The sequence below is a fragment of the Thunnus albacares genome, chromosome 21, assembly GCF_914725855.1.
Source record: "Thunnus albacares chromosome 21, fThuAlb1.1, whole genome shotgun sequence".
Taxonomy (NCBI): Eukaryota; Metazoa; Chordata; class Actinopteri; order Scombriformes; family Scombridae; genus Thunnus; species Thunnus albacares.
In genome coordinates, this window is record NC_058126.1 from 3,825,179 (window position 1) to 3,840,982 (window position 15,804).

The 15,804-nt window shown below is 37.3% G+C and overlaps 1 protein-coding gene across 1 annotated transcript in view; it reads right to left on the reverse strand.

The window, feature by feature from the left end:
- Positions 1-12,428, reverse strand: part of pld1b (phospholipase D1b) — a 54,524-nt gene extending 42,096 nt beyond the window's left edge. The window contains exon 1 of the mRNA XM_044340105.1: positions 12,342-12,428. The gene's annotated coding sequence lies outside the window, so the exon portion shown is untranslated. The remainder of the gene's footprint in view (positions 1-12,341) is intronic.
- Between the last annotated feature and the right edge of the window lie 3,376 nt (positions 12,429-15,804).

Consider the following 15,804-nt stretch of genomic DNA (forward strand, 5'->3'; position numbering starts at 1 on the left):
TTTTATCAGTTAAGCTGCCACAGACTGTTAAAGCAGGAGATCTGGTGCCATTTCCTGCTCCTGATCAATACCGTGTATCAGCTCGTCTCTGCAAGGCTGCTCGTTATGAAGCAATCAGCTCCGCCATTATCCTTTAATGATCCTTCCCAGCTGATCTTCCAGACCAGTAAATGAAGCTCAGCTCAGTCAGTTGTGTTTAGAAGAGAGTAAATCTTTTCTTCTCCTTCATTCTGACCATAATTAGGAGGGAAAATGTAATTAAAAATACTTTATATTTGAAATATAGAGCAAGTTTAGGTTGTTTTATGACAGAATCAAACCAAATAAACTCAAAACTCACTGTGGTTTTTTTATCGTTTGTGAGACAACAGGTGACACTTTCCCTCCAAAAATGGTGCATATTTAATTTTCCTTAAATCAAAACCTCTTTGCAGTCTGAAACAGTTAACTGGTTAGATGATTTCCCATCAGAACAAACAGGTTTTCATCCCAGTTTATTAGTGATTATCATGCAACAGCAGCAGGATGGCAAGAAAGTCTGTGTCAGCATGACTCAGAGAAACAAAACACATATAAATAAAGTAATTCATGATGTCACTGTGACGTCAGCAGCCTCTCAAATCCCCCAAAATATTACAGACTTGATTTAAAGTGACGTCTCTTTCCTTTTAAAATCTTTTTAGAATCTTTTTTGTATTGTTTTCACAAAACTTAAATAAAAATATAATTTTTTTATTAATTTAAATTATATGAGTGCTGATTACTTCAGAAATAGTATATTAGTATATATAAAATAAAGTATAACAATAAATGAATTGAATTAAATGAAAACTAAAACATTTTTAAATAAAGAGTAAATAATTATATGGATACACATATAAAATATATTTAAAATCATGAGGAAAAACATACAAAATTCATATAATCTGAGAGTTTCATTCAGTATTTTTCTTACTTTGTTTCTCTTCTTTCTCTCTTTTCTTAGTTTAACTCTTAATCTCTGGATTCTTTTCCTCTGATAATCAATAAAAAGCAGCAGTGACGTCTGTAATGTTTGCTAATTGATGTTTTTACTTCACTGAACATGATCACAGCAAACAGACTGTGCGACAGTGACACCTAGTGGTCACTTCTACCTACTGCATCGACCACTTCATCACTCATCACCTCAGAGATGAAGAAGAATTAAAGGATCAGTTCACCCAGATTATCAGAAACACGTTTTCTCACCAACATCTCAAAGGCTGAATTAACTCTTTAAACCTGCAGAAACAAGTTATGAACACAACTCTGACACATCGTCAGCTTTTATATGTTGAACTTGTTAGCAAACAGTTGCTTATTTCCACATCCAGCAGTTACGGAGCAACATTATCATTCATGTGGAGTCGTGTTTCTGTCCACCTGGTGAATGTGAGTCCAATATTCACTCTCTTTTAGCTTCTGTTTTTACTCTCTACCAACTCCTGAGGGAAATATCTGGCTCTTTAGCTGCTAAATGCTCCACTATGTTCACCAGCTAGTCTACAGCTAACTGTGTCTGTTGCAGGTAGTGAAAAGCGGCTTTTTACAGCTTTTTCTCTGAAAATGACGCTATGAGAGACGCTGAGAGTGAACCAAAACAGTAAAGTTGCAGCCGGACAGATAAACAATCAGTTGAATAGAATAGAATAGAAATCCTTTATAGTCATTGCACAGAGTACAATTAAATTAAGTAGCAAGTTCAAACTAGCTAAACATATAAATAAAATATATATATATGCTGTAACCAATAAAACAATGAGATATAAAACAATATGATAGAAAATAAGAATTATTAGCAGCTGAGATATTGCACATTTGCTGAACTGCAGTGGTCCTACATGTATAACTTTATATATATATATATATATATATACACACACACACAAGTAGTGCAGTTAGGAATATGCACATACAAAGATGCTGTTGGGATGAAGACATCTGTTCAGTGTGTTATAAATGTAACTGTAAGTATTGTAGTGCTGATAATCACATAGTACCAGACAGTCAGTGTTTGGCAGTGTTCAGTTCTCGTTTGGTTCTGGAGTAGAAGTTGTTCTTAAGTCTGATTGTCTGTCATTTGATGGACCTGAAGCGTCTATCGGAGGGCAGCAGGTCAAACACAGGACGTCCAGGGTGGGACGAGTCTTTCAGTACGTTGGCTGAAACTCACTATAAAGCTCCGTAAAGCTGAGAGGAGCTGCAGAGCTGCACCACAAGCCACACAGACCGTGAATACAGTGTTATTATAGTAAAATATCAATTATAGCTGCTTTAAGATGGGTCCTGCTTTATTCCCAGATCTTGAAAGCCAGTGTTGAAGAGAATCACTGTGTCAAAATCTAGTTTAAGATCATTACTAAGACTGTTCATTATTTACAGTTTTGCATATTCCCACATTTATTTGTGTTTAATCAAATTACGACAGAAAATCTGGGGTCAGGTAGTGTTGCAGCCTAGAAAAAATGTAAAAAATGTGGCTTAAAAAAGAGGTAAAGTTGCTCATTTGTGCCTCAGGAACTCCTCACAGGTTAATCCAGCTTCCTTATCTCTGGTAGTATCTAGTCATACAGGTAATTTGGGTTTTATGAGCTTCCATTGTATAACAGCAGAGGCATAAATCTAACAGATATCTTCAAACCTGTCCAGATAAACTATATGAATGACACATATTTAGATAGACAGACTGAGATAATAGCATGAAGCTGGACCATCACACCATTGTTGCATTTTTAAAAAGCTATTATAACTATAACTTGATTAAACTTCCATTAAAATGATTCATTACTATACTCAAAGTTTAAAAAAATGATAAACATAGATTATTAAAGTTGCAAATTAATCATTATATTGCATCGTTATTGTTCCTTGTTGTTTCCTTGTTGTTTCCTGCTTTTATCTTTTTTATATAACATATTATTTCAATTAAATAAAACGTAACTAAGCTTTTTTAAATTGATTAATTTACTAATTGAATTTAATTAAACGCTGCAGAAGTCTGTAATTATTCTGGCACCCTCCAGGCTGTATACAACTGATCCTTAAAGTAAAATAAACGTAATGTAGATGACGTTTGCTCCACACGAGAGAAAACAAGCTCAAATATTCAACAAGGTAAAAGTACTGAGAGTGAAAACTTTGTGTTTTTCCAGTTTCGGGGAATGTTTTCAGATGAAGAGATGAAGGGACGGCAGCAGGAAGAAAAGCAACAAAAAGAAGGAAAAAGGAAATACAGTAAAGAAGGAAGGAAGAACTTTGTGTTTTTATTTCACACAGGATATAAAATCTGAATTTGCTGTGAGATAAAAAAGCAGAAGAGGAAGAACCAGAACGCGACTTAGTGAATGAAATATAAACTAATCACTGATGGAACAAAGCTCATTAAGCCTCTTACATAAACATTAACTGCTTTCAAGTATTGTTTTAATCATTAGTACCAATAAATGTTTAATTCTGGACAATATTTCATCATTATTTTAACTAATTATGAGGCTCAGTCTGCTGCCTGAACTGTTGCATAAGTATCCTGTTTCATAAGCAGGTTAAACTACAGTATTACTGCACACAAGTACACTTATTTTTAACAAGAGAGTGTATCCTGACTGGTGTTTCAACATCTTTAGCAACATCAGACAGTTTAATAGATGCAGAGTGAATCACTCAACACCAGAAGTGGAATATAAAGCAAATTCACTCAATTCTGAGGTTCTTTACTAGAGTCTGTTTTCTGCTCCTTTATACATCCTGTTCACTACTTTTCAGAGGTTAATATTGTACGTTTTACTCCACTGGATGCATTTGACAACTTAAGTTACTTTACAAATTATGATTTTACATACAAAACATATGATCAGTTTGTAAAATGTTGCGTTGTTATAGATTTAACTACTCAACTGTGTATGAGGTAGTTAAAATAACTACAACATTAAAGTACCACTTACATGCCTCAATAATTACCATCCAATAATAATAATAATAATGATAATAATAATAATAATCTTTATTTATAGAGCTCTTTTCAAAACCAATGTTACAAAGTGCTTCACAGGGACAAAATAATAAAGGCTAATCATAATATCATTTAAAAAAGAGATGATGATGTCAAATAAAACATTTTAAAGACATAAAAACAGAAATGAAAGACAGTTCAAAGGCTCCAATAAAAGTAGAGATTTAAAAGAAGTCACTGATTTATATAAAAATATCATAATTATATAAAAATGTTATAAAATATAAAACTGACCGGGGCCGATGTCTTAGAACATGATGTACATATTCATCGCTATGCAGACGACACACAACTGTACAACAGTTGATCCCAGCAGTTTTTTGTTTTAACAGACTGGTTTAACAATATTACAGGTTGGATGTGTAGCACTTATTTGAAGTTAAATGAGGACAGAAGTTATCGGTGTTGATTCTGTGTCCTCAGACAGAACATGAAGTGAACTGTAGAGGAGGTGCAATCACGTATGAAGTCAATGTAAAGACACGTGTGTCTGTGTTTATCCTGGAGCTTTATAAACCTGCTTCATGAACACACAGAGAGGAGAGGAAGAAGCAGAGAGCCTGGAGGGAAATAACAGAAAGAACCAGAGTCTCTGGTGAGTTCTGAGTTCAATGATTCAATGAGAGGCTGAAGTGAACACAGACACGGTAGTTAGCTATCTTACAGCTAATGTGCGGTTGGTATTTTGGCTGTTTGGGACGAATAAACACAAATGATGCAGCGATTAAACTCGTGAAAGGCGTCACGTTCTGTCTGAATTACACTTAAAACTCAATCTGAGACAAAAAGCCTGCATCAGTAAGACAGAATTTTGTCCACATATTGTCCAAATATTTCAAAAGTCAGACCAGTCTTGCTCTTCCTGATGCAATGAAATTGATTCACACCTCGGCGTTTTCTCGTCTAGACTATTGCAACCATCTTTTAACTGGATTACCAAAAACAGACTTCAGCTGACACAAAATGAAGCTGCCAGGTTTCATAAAAAACACTGACACTTATCGAGTCTTATTTCTTTTAATTTTATTTGAATTCTATACTCTGCTTTACTGTATTTTAATGCTTCATTTGTCACTATCTAATTTATTATCTTTAACAGTTTGATGTAAAGCACTTTGAGCTGCATTGTATGTATAAAGTTATTATTATTATTATTACTTAAGTAACATTGTGAATACAGGACTTTTACTTGTAATGGAGTCTTTCTGTAGTGTGGTGTTTCTATTTTTACTTAAGTAAATAATCTGAATATTTCTTCCAGCTCTGCTCCTGACGACTGCCAGTTTGCAACATACTTCCTCTTTCTTGTAAATGTGTGTAATGTTTGCATGTGTGTGTGTATGTGTGTGTGTTTCAGGGCTGGTGTAATATCAGGTATCCCAGATGCCTGATTTCACTGAGTGTTTCTGTCTGTGTTTGACTCCTTTTGTTCTGTCGTGAAGGGAAGTTGGGTTTTTTTTTCTCCCCATCAGATGATTTTAATCTCCTGACTGGGTGAAACACAGGACTCGATTCAGACGTCTCGCCAGTCAAACCAGTGGCACAACACACTGTGTGTGTACTTAATTTGCAAAGTAATCTCAGGCATTCAGCTGACACTCCCATAATGCTCTAAATCCCAATTATAAACAACAGGAGGAAGGTCACAAGTATCATGGTGGAAGAACTCTAGGGCTGTATATATTCACTATCAATAAATCGGTTTGTCTATAAAATGTCAGAAAATAGTGAGAGATGCTGGTAGAGTCTATGATGATCATCCACTGGTTTCATTGGTGCCAGTTTGAAGCCCAGAGCCGGGACCTTCGAAATAAGCAGTGCAGGGTGTTGCCTTTCATGCTCTGGAAACTAATCTGCACTAACAGGGCAGGTGTCGTAATAAAGTCACATTAAACTCAGTGAAATATTGACAATAGTTCGACTCAGTGCGAGTCCCGGAGCCGGAGAGACCAGCGGGGGAGCCAACTGTCAATCACAGCTGTCAATCAACGCCCAGATAGCAGACATCAAAGCTACTATAAGTCTTCATTTCTTATTAACGGAGCAATAATAACCACCAGCACACTTATTAGAGGTCCTGAATTTAGAGATTAAGACGATAATGACTCGATGGAGCCAACGTCTAACTTACACGTTAGCTTCAGCCTCGAGTCGAGGTTGTTGCTGCTTGTTACGACATAAAAAAGTTTGAAATCTGAAACACATTTGAAAGCTGCAACCAGCAAATATTTGACATTTTTAATTACAGGAATTATAATGGTAGTCGCTGCAAAAACTAGTCTCAAACAGCCTTATTGAGGAAGTGAAGACGATGCAGAAATGTCTAAAGCTGCAACGATTAGTCGAGTAATTGATTAGTCATCAACTTTTAAATAAACTGGCAACTATTTTGATAATCAATTCATTTATTTTCTGGTTTCTTTAGTCTTCTATGACAGCAAACTTTGGATTGTGGACAAAACGAAACATTCGAGGACGTCACCTTGGACTTTGGGAAACAGTGATCGACATTTTCCACCATTTTAATCAATAAAATAATCGATAAATGAATCAATAATGAAGATAATTGTTAGTTGCAGCCTTAGAAATGTCCTCACTTCGATGGTTTTAAACTACAATGGGTCCTCATGAAAAAATAACGAGCACATACAGTATATATACTTCAGTATTTACCTCAAACGCGTCATTTTATGATCACTTTAAAAAAAAAAGGATATATAGGATTGAACACACAGTTTATTATTATTACATTATCCAGTGTCCACCTAATATCACATGTAGCTCTTCACTCTTTCTCTGCATGTTGATCTGTTTGACTTCAGTGATGTTTCCAGGACAGTTTGGTTTATTTGAGATGTTTCACCTTCATCTGCAGCAACAATAAACTTGCTGCTTCAGTAGAAAAGCAGCAACAGTTTGCTCATGGTGGAGCTCTGCAAAGGGACGTAAACTGACACTTCCCATCCTATCATTTAATTCACTGATCTCATGGGAATCATCAGCTGGCTTTGTTTCATCCATTAATGTGAGGAAATGAACTGCGAGTTGCTTTTATCCAGCAGTGAGGACTGTTCATGTGTTACTGAGAGTTAATTAAAGTCGACACGCTGCTGCAGTGAAGATCAAACCTGTGACCTGCTGGTTACACGTTAATCTCTTTAACCCTGGAGGGACGCTGTCACACTGTGTTAATGTACCACAGCGAGAGATACGCCCCTTTTTCCTCCTCTTTTGGAAACATTTCAGCAGCGTTTTAGTTCATCTGTGGGGCGTTTATGCAAATATGAAATTACCATCGTGCACTATATTTTGATTTGTTTGTCACATCTACTTGTCAACTGAAGAGTTACTGTTTTGATTTAAGTGATTTCAGGACTTTTCAAATGACTTTAAAGGGTTGTTTCATGAAATTCAGACTCCACAGGCAGCTCACTGTCAGGAAACGCAGGTGAAATCATCTTCAGACCGCTGCTGCACCTGTAACCTGTCCTTATTTTCATTATCAATTAATCTTACTCACTATGTTCTTGATTCATTCAAAATACCCCATCAGAAGTCCTCAGAGCCCACGGTGACATCTTAAAATGTCTTGTTTAGTCCAACCAACAGTTAAAACCTGAAAATATTCAGTTTACTGTCATAGAAGAATCAGAAAAAACAGAAAATAGTTGCTTAGTTGATTAATGTTCTTTTGATCGACTAATCGATTGATTGTATTCATGTCCATCAAACCTTATGAGCTCACTGTCTGTGTCAGATGTTTTCCAGAACATCTCCACCAAACTAAAAAATGCATTTTTGTTCCAATAAACGGTTAAAACTTCTGAGTGAATCTGGTTGTTTGTGACCTTTGACTCATTTTCATGTTCGACCTCGGTGTCTGTCGCTGTGGCGTCTTCTTGTCAGTCTCTGTTCCTGTGTGTCGTGGCATTTCACTGCAGATAATATTGATTAGATGCCGGACCTCTCCTACCTACCGCACCCACTGCCCCTTGAGCTCTGCTTTCCCTGTCAGTGTGTGTGTTAGTGTGTGTGTGTGTGCTGGATACAAAAGCACACACACACACACCCACAAAGTCAATTAAGCACTCCCATGCTGCATGCTGTGGCCTGTGTTTGCTGGAAGAGCCATTACATGAATATGCAATCACATGCACACAGAATATCCTACCTGTGCACTACAACGATAGAGCCGAGCCCGTCATTAGTGAGTCTTTATGTTACTGAGTAACTGACACACAGATTATAAACACTGGAGGAGCAAGTCTTTCTAAAAAACACACATCACACGCAAAATAAATGACAGAATTAAGAGAAAAGACTCCAGAAGAAGCCTCTCTCTCTCTCTCTCTCTCTCTCTCTATCTTTCTTCAGACTTCCTGTCTGTCACATCACATGATAGTGGCATCACAACTTCTTCTTAGTGGCCGCGCGGCGCCCCAAACCTGCCCACCCCGTTACCCCACATGTGTTGCAGCAGGAGGACGGCGGCGGCGGCGGCGGCGTTGCAACACAAAACCTACAACACCGTGTAATTTGGGGAATTTTTGTGTGAGACTTTCTGCAGACGTCCATCCATCACCACCGCGACTAGACGGAGGTCTGATGGAGCTGTAAAAGTGGGAGGAGGCTGTTTCAACCATCTGCAAACAAATGTCTTGTTTGTCTTACACATGAACACACATGGTGCTCTGCTGGTTGAGTCATCAGTACAAAAGATGAACAGCTGTGTTTAAAAAAAAAAAAAATCTGTGTGGACATTAAAAACTGCAGGGGAGGAGTTAACTACGACTCCCAACATGCATCTTAGTGAGAAAAAACGTCCAAATTCTGTTGTATGTGCAGGAAAAGGCAAAAAATTCTGGATGAATTCAGTAAATAAAAACTGATTTTTGGATTTTCTACAGGTCTGATTCTCACCTGCCTTCTTTTCTGTAGCAATGGCAGCTAAGACTCATGGGTATTGTAGTATTTAGAGGAATCAGCCTCACCGACCTGACAGAACAAACATGAGTCCAAGAAACTATGGTCATATATAACTTTGTCTCCGGCGATATGGACAAAATCAAACATCATATTTTCAACCAAATACCTCGATAATGTCGATATCGTAACAATATTGTAGATATGACTATTGGTGCTTTCACAAAATATTCAAAAATATTAGAACAGTCAGGTGAAGTCAGAGAGTTACATCACTTCACTGTAAAGCAGCCTTTAAAACCAGGAAAAGACGACACGTACACCATATCACGATATTATGATATTATGATATTATGATATTATGATATTATGATATCCAAAAATCTAAGACGATATCTAGTCTCATATCACGATATCGATATAATATCGATATATTTCCCAGCCCGAGTACAACTCAACTGTTTTCCCAATTACGTTGGGAAATTCGCTGTAGGGGCGGCTGTGGCTCAGGAGGTAGAGCAGGTCGACCACTGATCGGAAGATCGGCGGTTCGATTCCCGGCTCCTCCGGTCAGCATGTCGAAGATACTGAACCCCTAATTGCTCCTGACGGCTGCCATCAGTGTGTGAATGATTAGCTGTGTGTGAATGATTCATAGTGTAAAAGCACTTTGAGTGGTCAGAAGACTAGAGTACAAGTACAGGCCATTTACCGTTTACATTACAATGGAAAACATAATGGCTTCCTGGATGATGCTGCAGGACTCTGACAGCAGAGACTCGGGTTCACATCCTGAGTCCTGTGTGTGAAAGATGCTGCTGTGGCTTCAATGCTAACAAACAGACTGAGACCTTTGTCTGACCTTCACCAAGTGCTGCCAGAGTCTGAACACAACCGGAAAGAGTTTGATATTGCTGTAGTTTCAATAGTGAATATTCTACAAGATCAGATGTTTGATTAAAAAAAACAACTAAGTACGTCGTCTCTGAACATTTCACTCATACGTTCAGTATCAACATGTTCTCATTATGTTGAGAGAAAGCGTGATTCAGTCAGGATGCTGTTGCATTGCAGTCGTATATGAACGTAATTTCAAGGGTTGAAACCGAGAAACAACGTTCTTAAAAGTCTCTGCAAACCTGCAACAGATGCATCAGAGGAAAACACAACTAGAATAAAATGTATAAAACTGTCTCTCTTACTGCTGGAATATTTATCAGTCAGGATGTTTCAGTCTGTCTGATCTTCATCAGATATACGAGCATCACATGACTTCCATATATACTGTATGTTTACACACAATCATCCAATCAGACGACTTCAACAGTTAGTTTAACTGCTGAGGGGGAAACAGCTTGACGTAACACAAAACATGCACATCTCCACGACAATACACAAAAATACCAATTAATCATAAATCTTACAGCGTCATATATACAATATTATAGCAACATCTGCATTTAAATAAAATTAAAACTGATGGTCAGAATATAAACCTTATAGTCATGTTACTATAAGTGTTTCTATGTTGAGGGACACTGAATGGAAATTTACGATGAGGAAATACACTTCAACGACCAGCCGCTCCTCCTCCTCCTCCTTCTCCTCCTCCTCCTCCTCCTCCTCCTCCTCTACAACTGGCTGACATTTTGTTTATTGTTCGGAGGCAGGAAATCAGGAAAAGCATCATTCCTGACATCTGTGCATTTTGAGCTGCTGCTGATGATTGTGAAACGTTCGCACAAGCAGAAAGAGAAACTTTTAAAAACACCTGGAAAAACTGACGATTGCTTGCAGTTTCAGTCATGTTCATTTGATTTGATCAACTTGGATTTAAGACGGACACAAACAACGCTGACGATCATCACTCCTCCTACAAGCATGTTAAACTATTCTTTAAGTTAATTCATCTTCTTTTCTGCACGTTGTCACATCCTCCGAACGTTAATCTCAAATTTTGAAGGTTTGCAAACAGTGTGCTTTCACCACAAGCTGCCACAGCCTGAAGACACACGGTATCCAGATGTCCACCTTCACCAACATCATTAATAATAAATACTATACACATAATTACATACAGAACGGCCAACTTAACATCATATTGCAGTTTGGAATCTTTAGCTGTATTTTATTTAGTGTCCAAATTGTGCGAAAAGTGTAATAAGGCTGAAACTGATGATTATTGTCATCATTAACTAATCTGGAGAATATTTTCTCAATTAATCAATTAATCATTTGGTCTATGAAACATCAGAAAACAGTGGAAACAGTATCATAGAGCACAAGGTGACATCTTCAAACGTCTTGTTTTGTCAGACAAATAATCCAAAAAAACCCCAAAAATATTAAATTTACTGTCATATAAGAGCAAGAAAAGCTGAAAATTCTCACATCTGAGAACTGAGAGCAGCAAAAGTTTGATGTTTTTACTTGAAAAAATGACTTTGCCAGTTAATTTTCCTTTTAATCAACTAATCATTGCAGCTCTTAAGTGTAACATTTGTGCCGTTCAGTTACTAATACAACAGCCATGTGATTTGTTGATTTACTGCATTAAACTGAATATTAGAAACAGCTCTCAGCATTATGTAACGGCTTTCCTGAGAAGAGACTGGAAAGTGGTTATTGATGTCAGAGATTTGACAATTAAACCTCAACTGAAGGGTGAAGGAAGCCAAACATAAGATTTAATGAGCTGACACATGCTGAGCTGTCGTTCTTTAGAATATAAATGAACAATATGAACCTGCAGATCTGGTTTTGAATGATGACTGGTCTGAAGGGAAGTGGTTTAGTTGAGGTTGTGTGCAATCTATCGCGGAATTGAAAAAAAAAATAAAAAGGAAGAAGCGAGCTGTGACAGGCCAGCAGTGACTCAACAGCTCACAGCCGCTGCTGCCGCTGCTGCTGCTGCTGGCACACTCCCCCCTTTACAGGTCTGACCCGTTCCGCTCCTCCTCAGGAAACAATCAGGGTTTGTTGGCTGCCTGGATCCTCTCAGACTGGATTCAACCGCACACACCGGAACGCCTGGCTGATATCTGGCCACTGCAGTCCAGCGAGCACACCAGGATGCTCTGCCCGACCACTGCAGAGGGCGGATGCCTTCACACGCCAAAAAAAAAAAAAAAAACACCCACTCACAACGTAACAGCACCGCGCAGGCACCGCTGTCTCCCATCACCGCATCACGATTCACGGGGAAACTTTACGCGCGGTGGCAAATGACCACTAATTGCGCATTTACGCACCTGCGCAGCCACAACACGCAAACTTTAACCAACAGGGTTTAACCTCCAAACACACACTCTGAGCCATACATAAACAGAGAAATGTGAGTTAAACCGCTCTGACGAGCTGTAAGCTGAAGAATGGATGATATTCTTACCTCCTGATGAGAACTGCTGTCAGTCTGCAGCCACTGGTTTCAGTGTGAGAATGAACGGAGCGTCGGTAGCCAAAACCAACAGTTTGCTGATTTACGCAAGAGTGACAGGACTTCCTGTGACTCTACATTCAAAATAAAATCCCCCAGGAGCTGAAGCGAGCTTTTTTTCTCCCTGATTATCCTTAAAAAATGACACTAAAACATGACAAGAGAAGTCTAGTTTTGGTGTTTATGCTACTTCATACAGTTAATATTGACTTAAGAGGAACATAAGATAACCCTTATTGTCCCTGAAGGTAACCATGGACCATGAGAGCATGCAGAGCTGCAAATGTCATAAAAACCTCACAGCATCTAAACAGACAGCAGACATCAACATTTAGTGCAAAAGAACAGATCATACGAAGATAAAAAGGTAAAATATGAACAAAATAAATAAATAAAATACACAGATGTGCACAAAGACTCACAGTGGAGAGATATTAAACATAAACAAGTGCTCACAACACGGTGACGATGAGACTCAAAAGAAATGCAATAAAATGCACAAGATGCAATGATGTTTTATAAAATATGAAAAAGGTAAATTACAGCGTAACAGCAGGCAGATCACATAAATCACAACACAAACAAAGAAACAATAAAAAAGTAAACAACCAAAGACTGAAGAAACTTAACTTCAATTATAAACACTTGTCAGGTATTGATGTAACAAGCTGATTGATTAAAATTGATGAGTATTAATAATAACTATATATTATTATCATTATGCTTCTCTGATGTATTTCACTGCTACATCTGTACTTTGTACACATGACACTTGTTTTTAAAAGTTTGTTGTTTGTTTGTTTGTATTTTAGGGGAGTTTTTACTGATCTAAACAAGGCTTAAGGTGTCGTATGTTGTAAGAATTGTAAAATCTTTTAAAATAAATGTGATTTTTGTTTTTATAAGTGAAAACAGTCGGTCAGTAAGATACATGAAGTGAAGACAGCAGCTAAACTAAATGATGATTTGTGGGTTCATTAGTCTTGTTTATTTGTTTATTATTAAGAGTAAATTGTGTAATTTTCATATATGCTGCAGACACTCTGTAGTCAGTCCATTTATTGATCATTAAACTGAACTTTGATTAAATAAACACAGCTGCAGCTGATCTCTTCTGTGGGCGGTCATGTTATGATGCAACTTTCCTTCCTGTAGATCGGAAACTGAGCAAAGCAGCCAAATGACCTCTGACCTCTACGGGTTCACTGTGTGGTTTTATTAATTTGATTAATTGCAAATTTATTGGGGAATTTGCACCAATAAAATATATTGAGGGTTACTAAATTAGAGATTAAGCAGTCCTGTGTCTAAATATAGTTATTATTTATTACTGTTTATTATAAATTATTGTGCATAGTCCTTTAAAAAGTTGTTTTTAAATTGATTTTTTATTAGAACAGTTTGAAGTTGGTCTCTGGGCTTCACCATCAGCTCATGAAGCCTCCACAGTCTTCAATCTGCTTTAAACATAAAAACATTTTACTTACTGACAAACATTTAAACAACTTAAAGCGAGTGAAGGCAAAATATGGAACAAAAACATCTTAACAATGACATGCAGGAACCACATGTGAGCAAACACTAATATGTTCTAAACCAATTACACTTTGCAGCTTCATATAAAATATGCTTTTTTAATGTTTTCATTCATTCAGCTGCTGTTGAAGTTAATGAAATGATTTATTTTGAAGGGTTAAGCGCCTTACTTCCGGGTATTTGTATTATCTGTCTAACTTGACTCAGCTGATCAAAACTGGTGGTTTCCTTCTGATAAACCACGCCTGAAAACCCCTGTAGCTCCTTCACACAGCAGACACACATAAACCAACATGTTCACAAAGATAATATTCAAACATAACAGCAAACATCAGAGAAACATTACTGCAGATACACACACACAGGTTGTTCTAGATCACTTTTGGGGACATTACATAGACTTGCATTCATTTCCTGGAGACTTATGCTGATCATAACTTTAATCACTGGCTGAAATATTACATCTGCCATATGTGCATCAGAGAACAGCTGTTATTTTATAATATCTGCTTTCTGGTTTTATTTGTATAACGTACCAGCTGCTATCTGACCATTTTGCACTATTGCATGTCGTATAATTTGCATGTTTTTAATGGTGTGTTGCATACTGTATGTATTTGCTGCACTTTGGGAGAAGTCAAAGACAAAATTCCCACTGAAGTGGACAATAAAGTCAATCAATCAATCAATCAATCAAATCAGCTTTCTTCAAACCAGGGACTCAGCTTTTGTCTCCAACTGGACGAGTCGTCTCCAATAAACTGGTCTTAAATCTGAAATTTGTCCCCGAAAATAGCCTATGACAGACCACACACACACACACACACACACACAGAGTTAACCACACAAATCTCTTTTTCTCTGCAGAGAGCCTGCTACAAGTAAAATGAATTTGATTGATTGAAGCTGACGACTGCAATCAGCTGAACCACATAATCAATCTGTCAGGAGGCCTGTGTTTATGTGAGGAAGTGTGGGAGGAGAAGAGCTCCAGCTTTCTGTGTCTGACCTCACTTTTCTTATATCACTGGTGTTCAGGGGGAATATGAGGGTTTTCACTTAATGTAACTTACACCTTTAGTTAAGGCTGCAACATTATTACTATATTATCTCCATTCATTGATAAATTGTTTGGTCTATAAAATGTCAGAAAATGGTAAAAAAAAAAAAAAAAAAAAAAAAAAAATCAGTCGTCATTTCCCAACAGCCCAACAGATGATGTCAGATTGTCTTGATAATACATAAGATATTCAGTTTCCTGACATGGAAAACTAAAGAAACCAGAAAATACTCACACCTGATAAGCTGGAACCAGAGAGCTTTGGCATGATTCATTCATGAAAAAAAAATAGTTGCAGATTCATTTTCTTTCCATCAATGAATCGACTAACTCCCTGGTAGTGATGTCATATACTGCCCATTATTTTATTTCTATTATTATTTATTCTGCTATTATTGGGGTTATACTTACTCTTGGGCCTTTACTCAATCCATATATGTGCAGTATGTCCTTATTTAAACTTATATTTTTAAAAAATGGTCCCAAAAACATATTTGATTAAGCATCTCATGTGTTGCTCAGAGATTCATTCATAAAAAATATGATATCTTAATAAAGATGTGTCAGGAAATGATCAGTTATTCTTCTAAGCAAAACAACTGTCCTCATGTATAAAGGTGGACAGACTCCTGGAGCCGCATCAGCAGCCTCCTTCTTGATTTAAAGCTGCCATTAACACCGTCGAGGTAATTAAACCTCTCTGCTATCTCATATTCAAACACTCTCTTTCTCTCTCTCTGGTCTTAATAACCACCCACACACACACACACTAACACACATCGGACCCCTGAAGGCATGGATGCATGAACACACACTGGG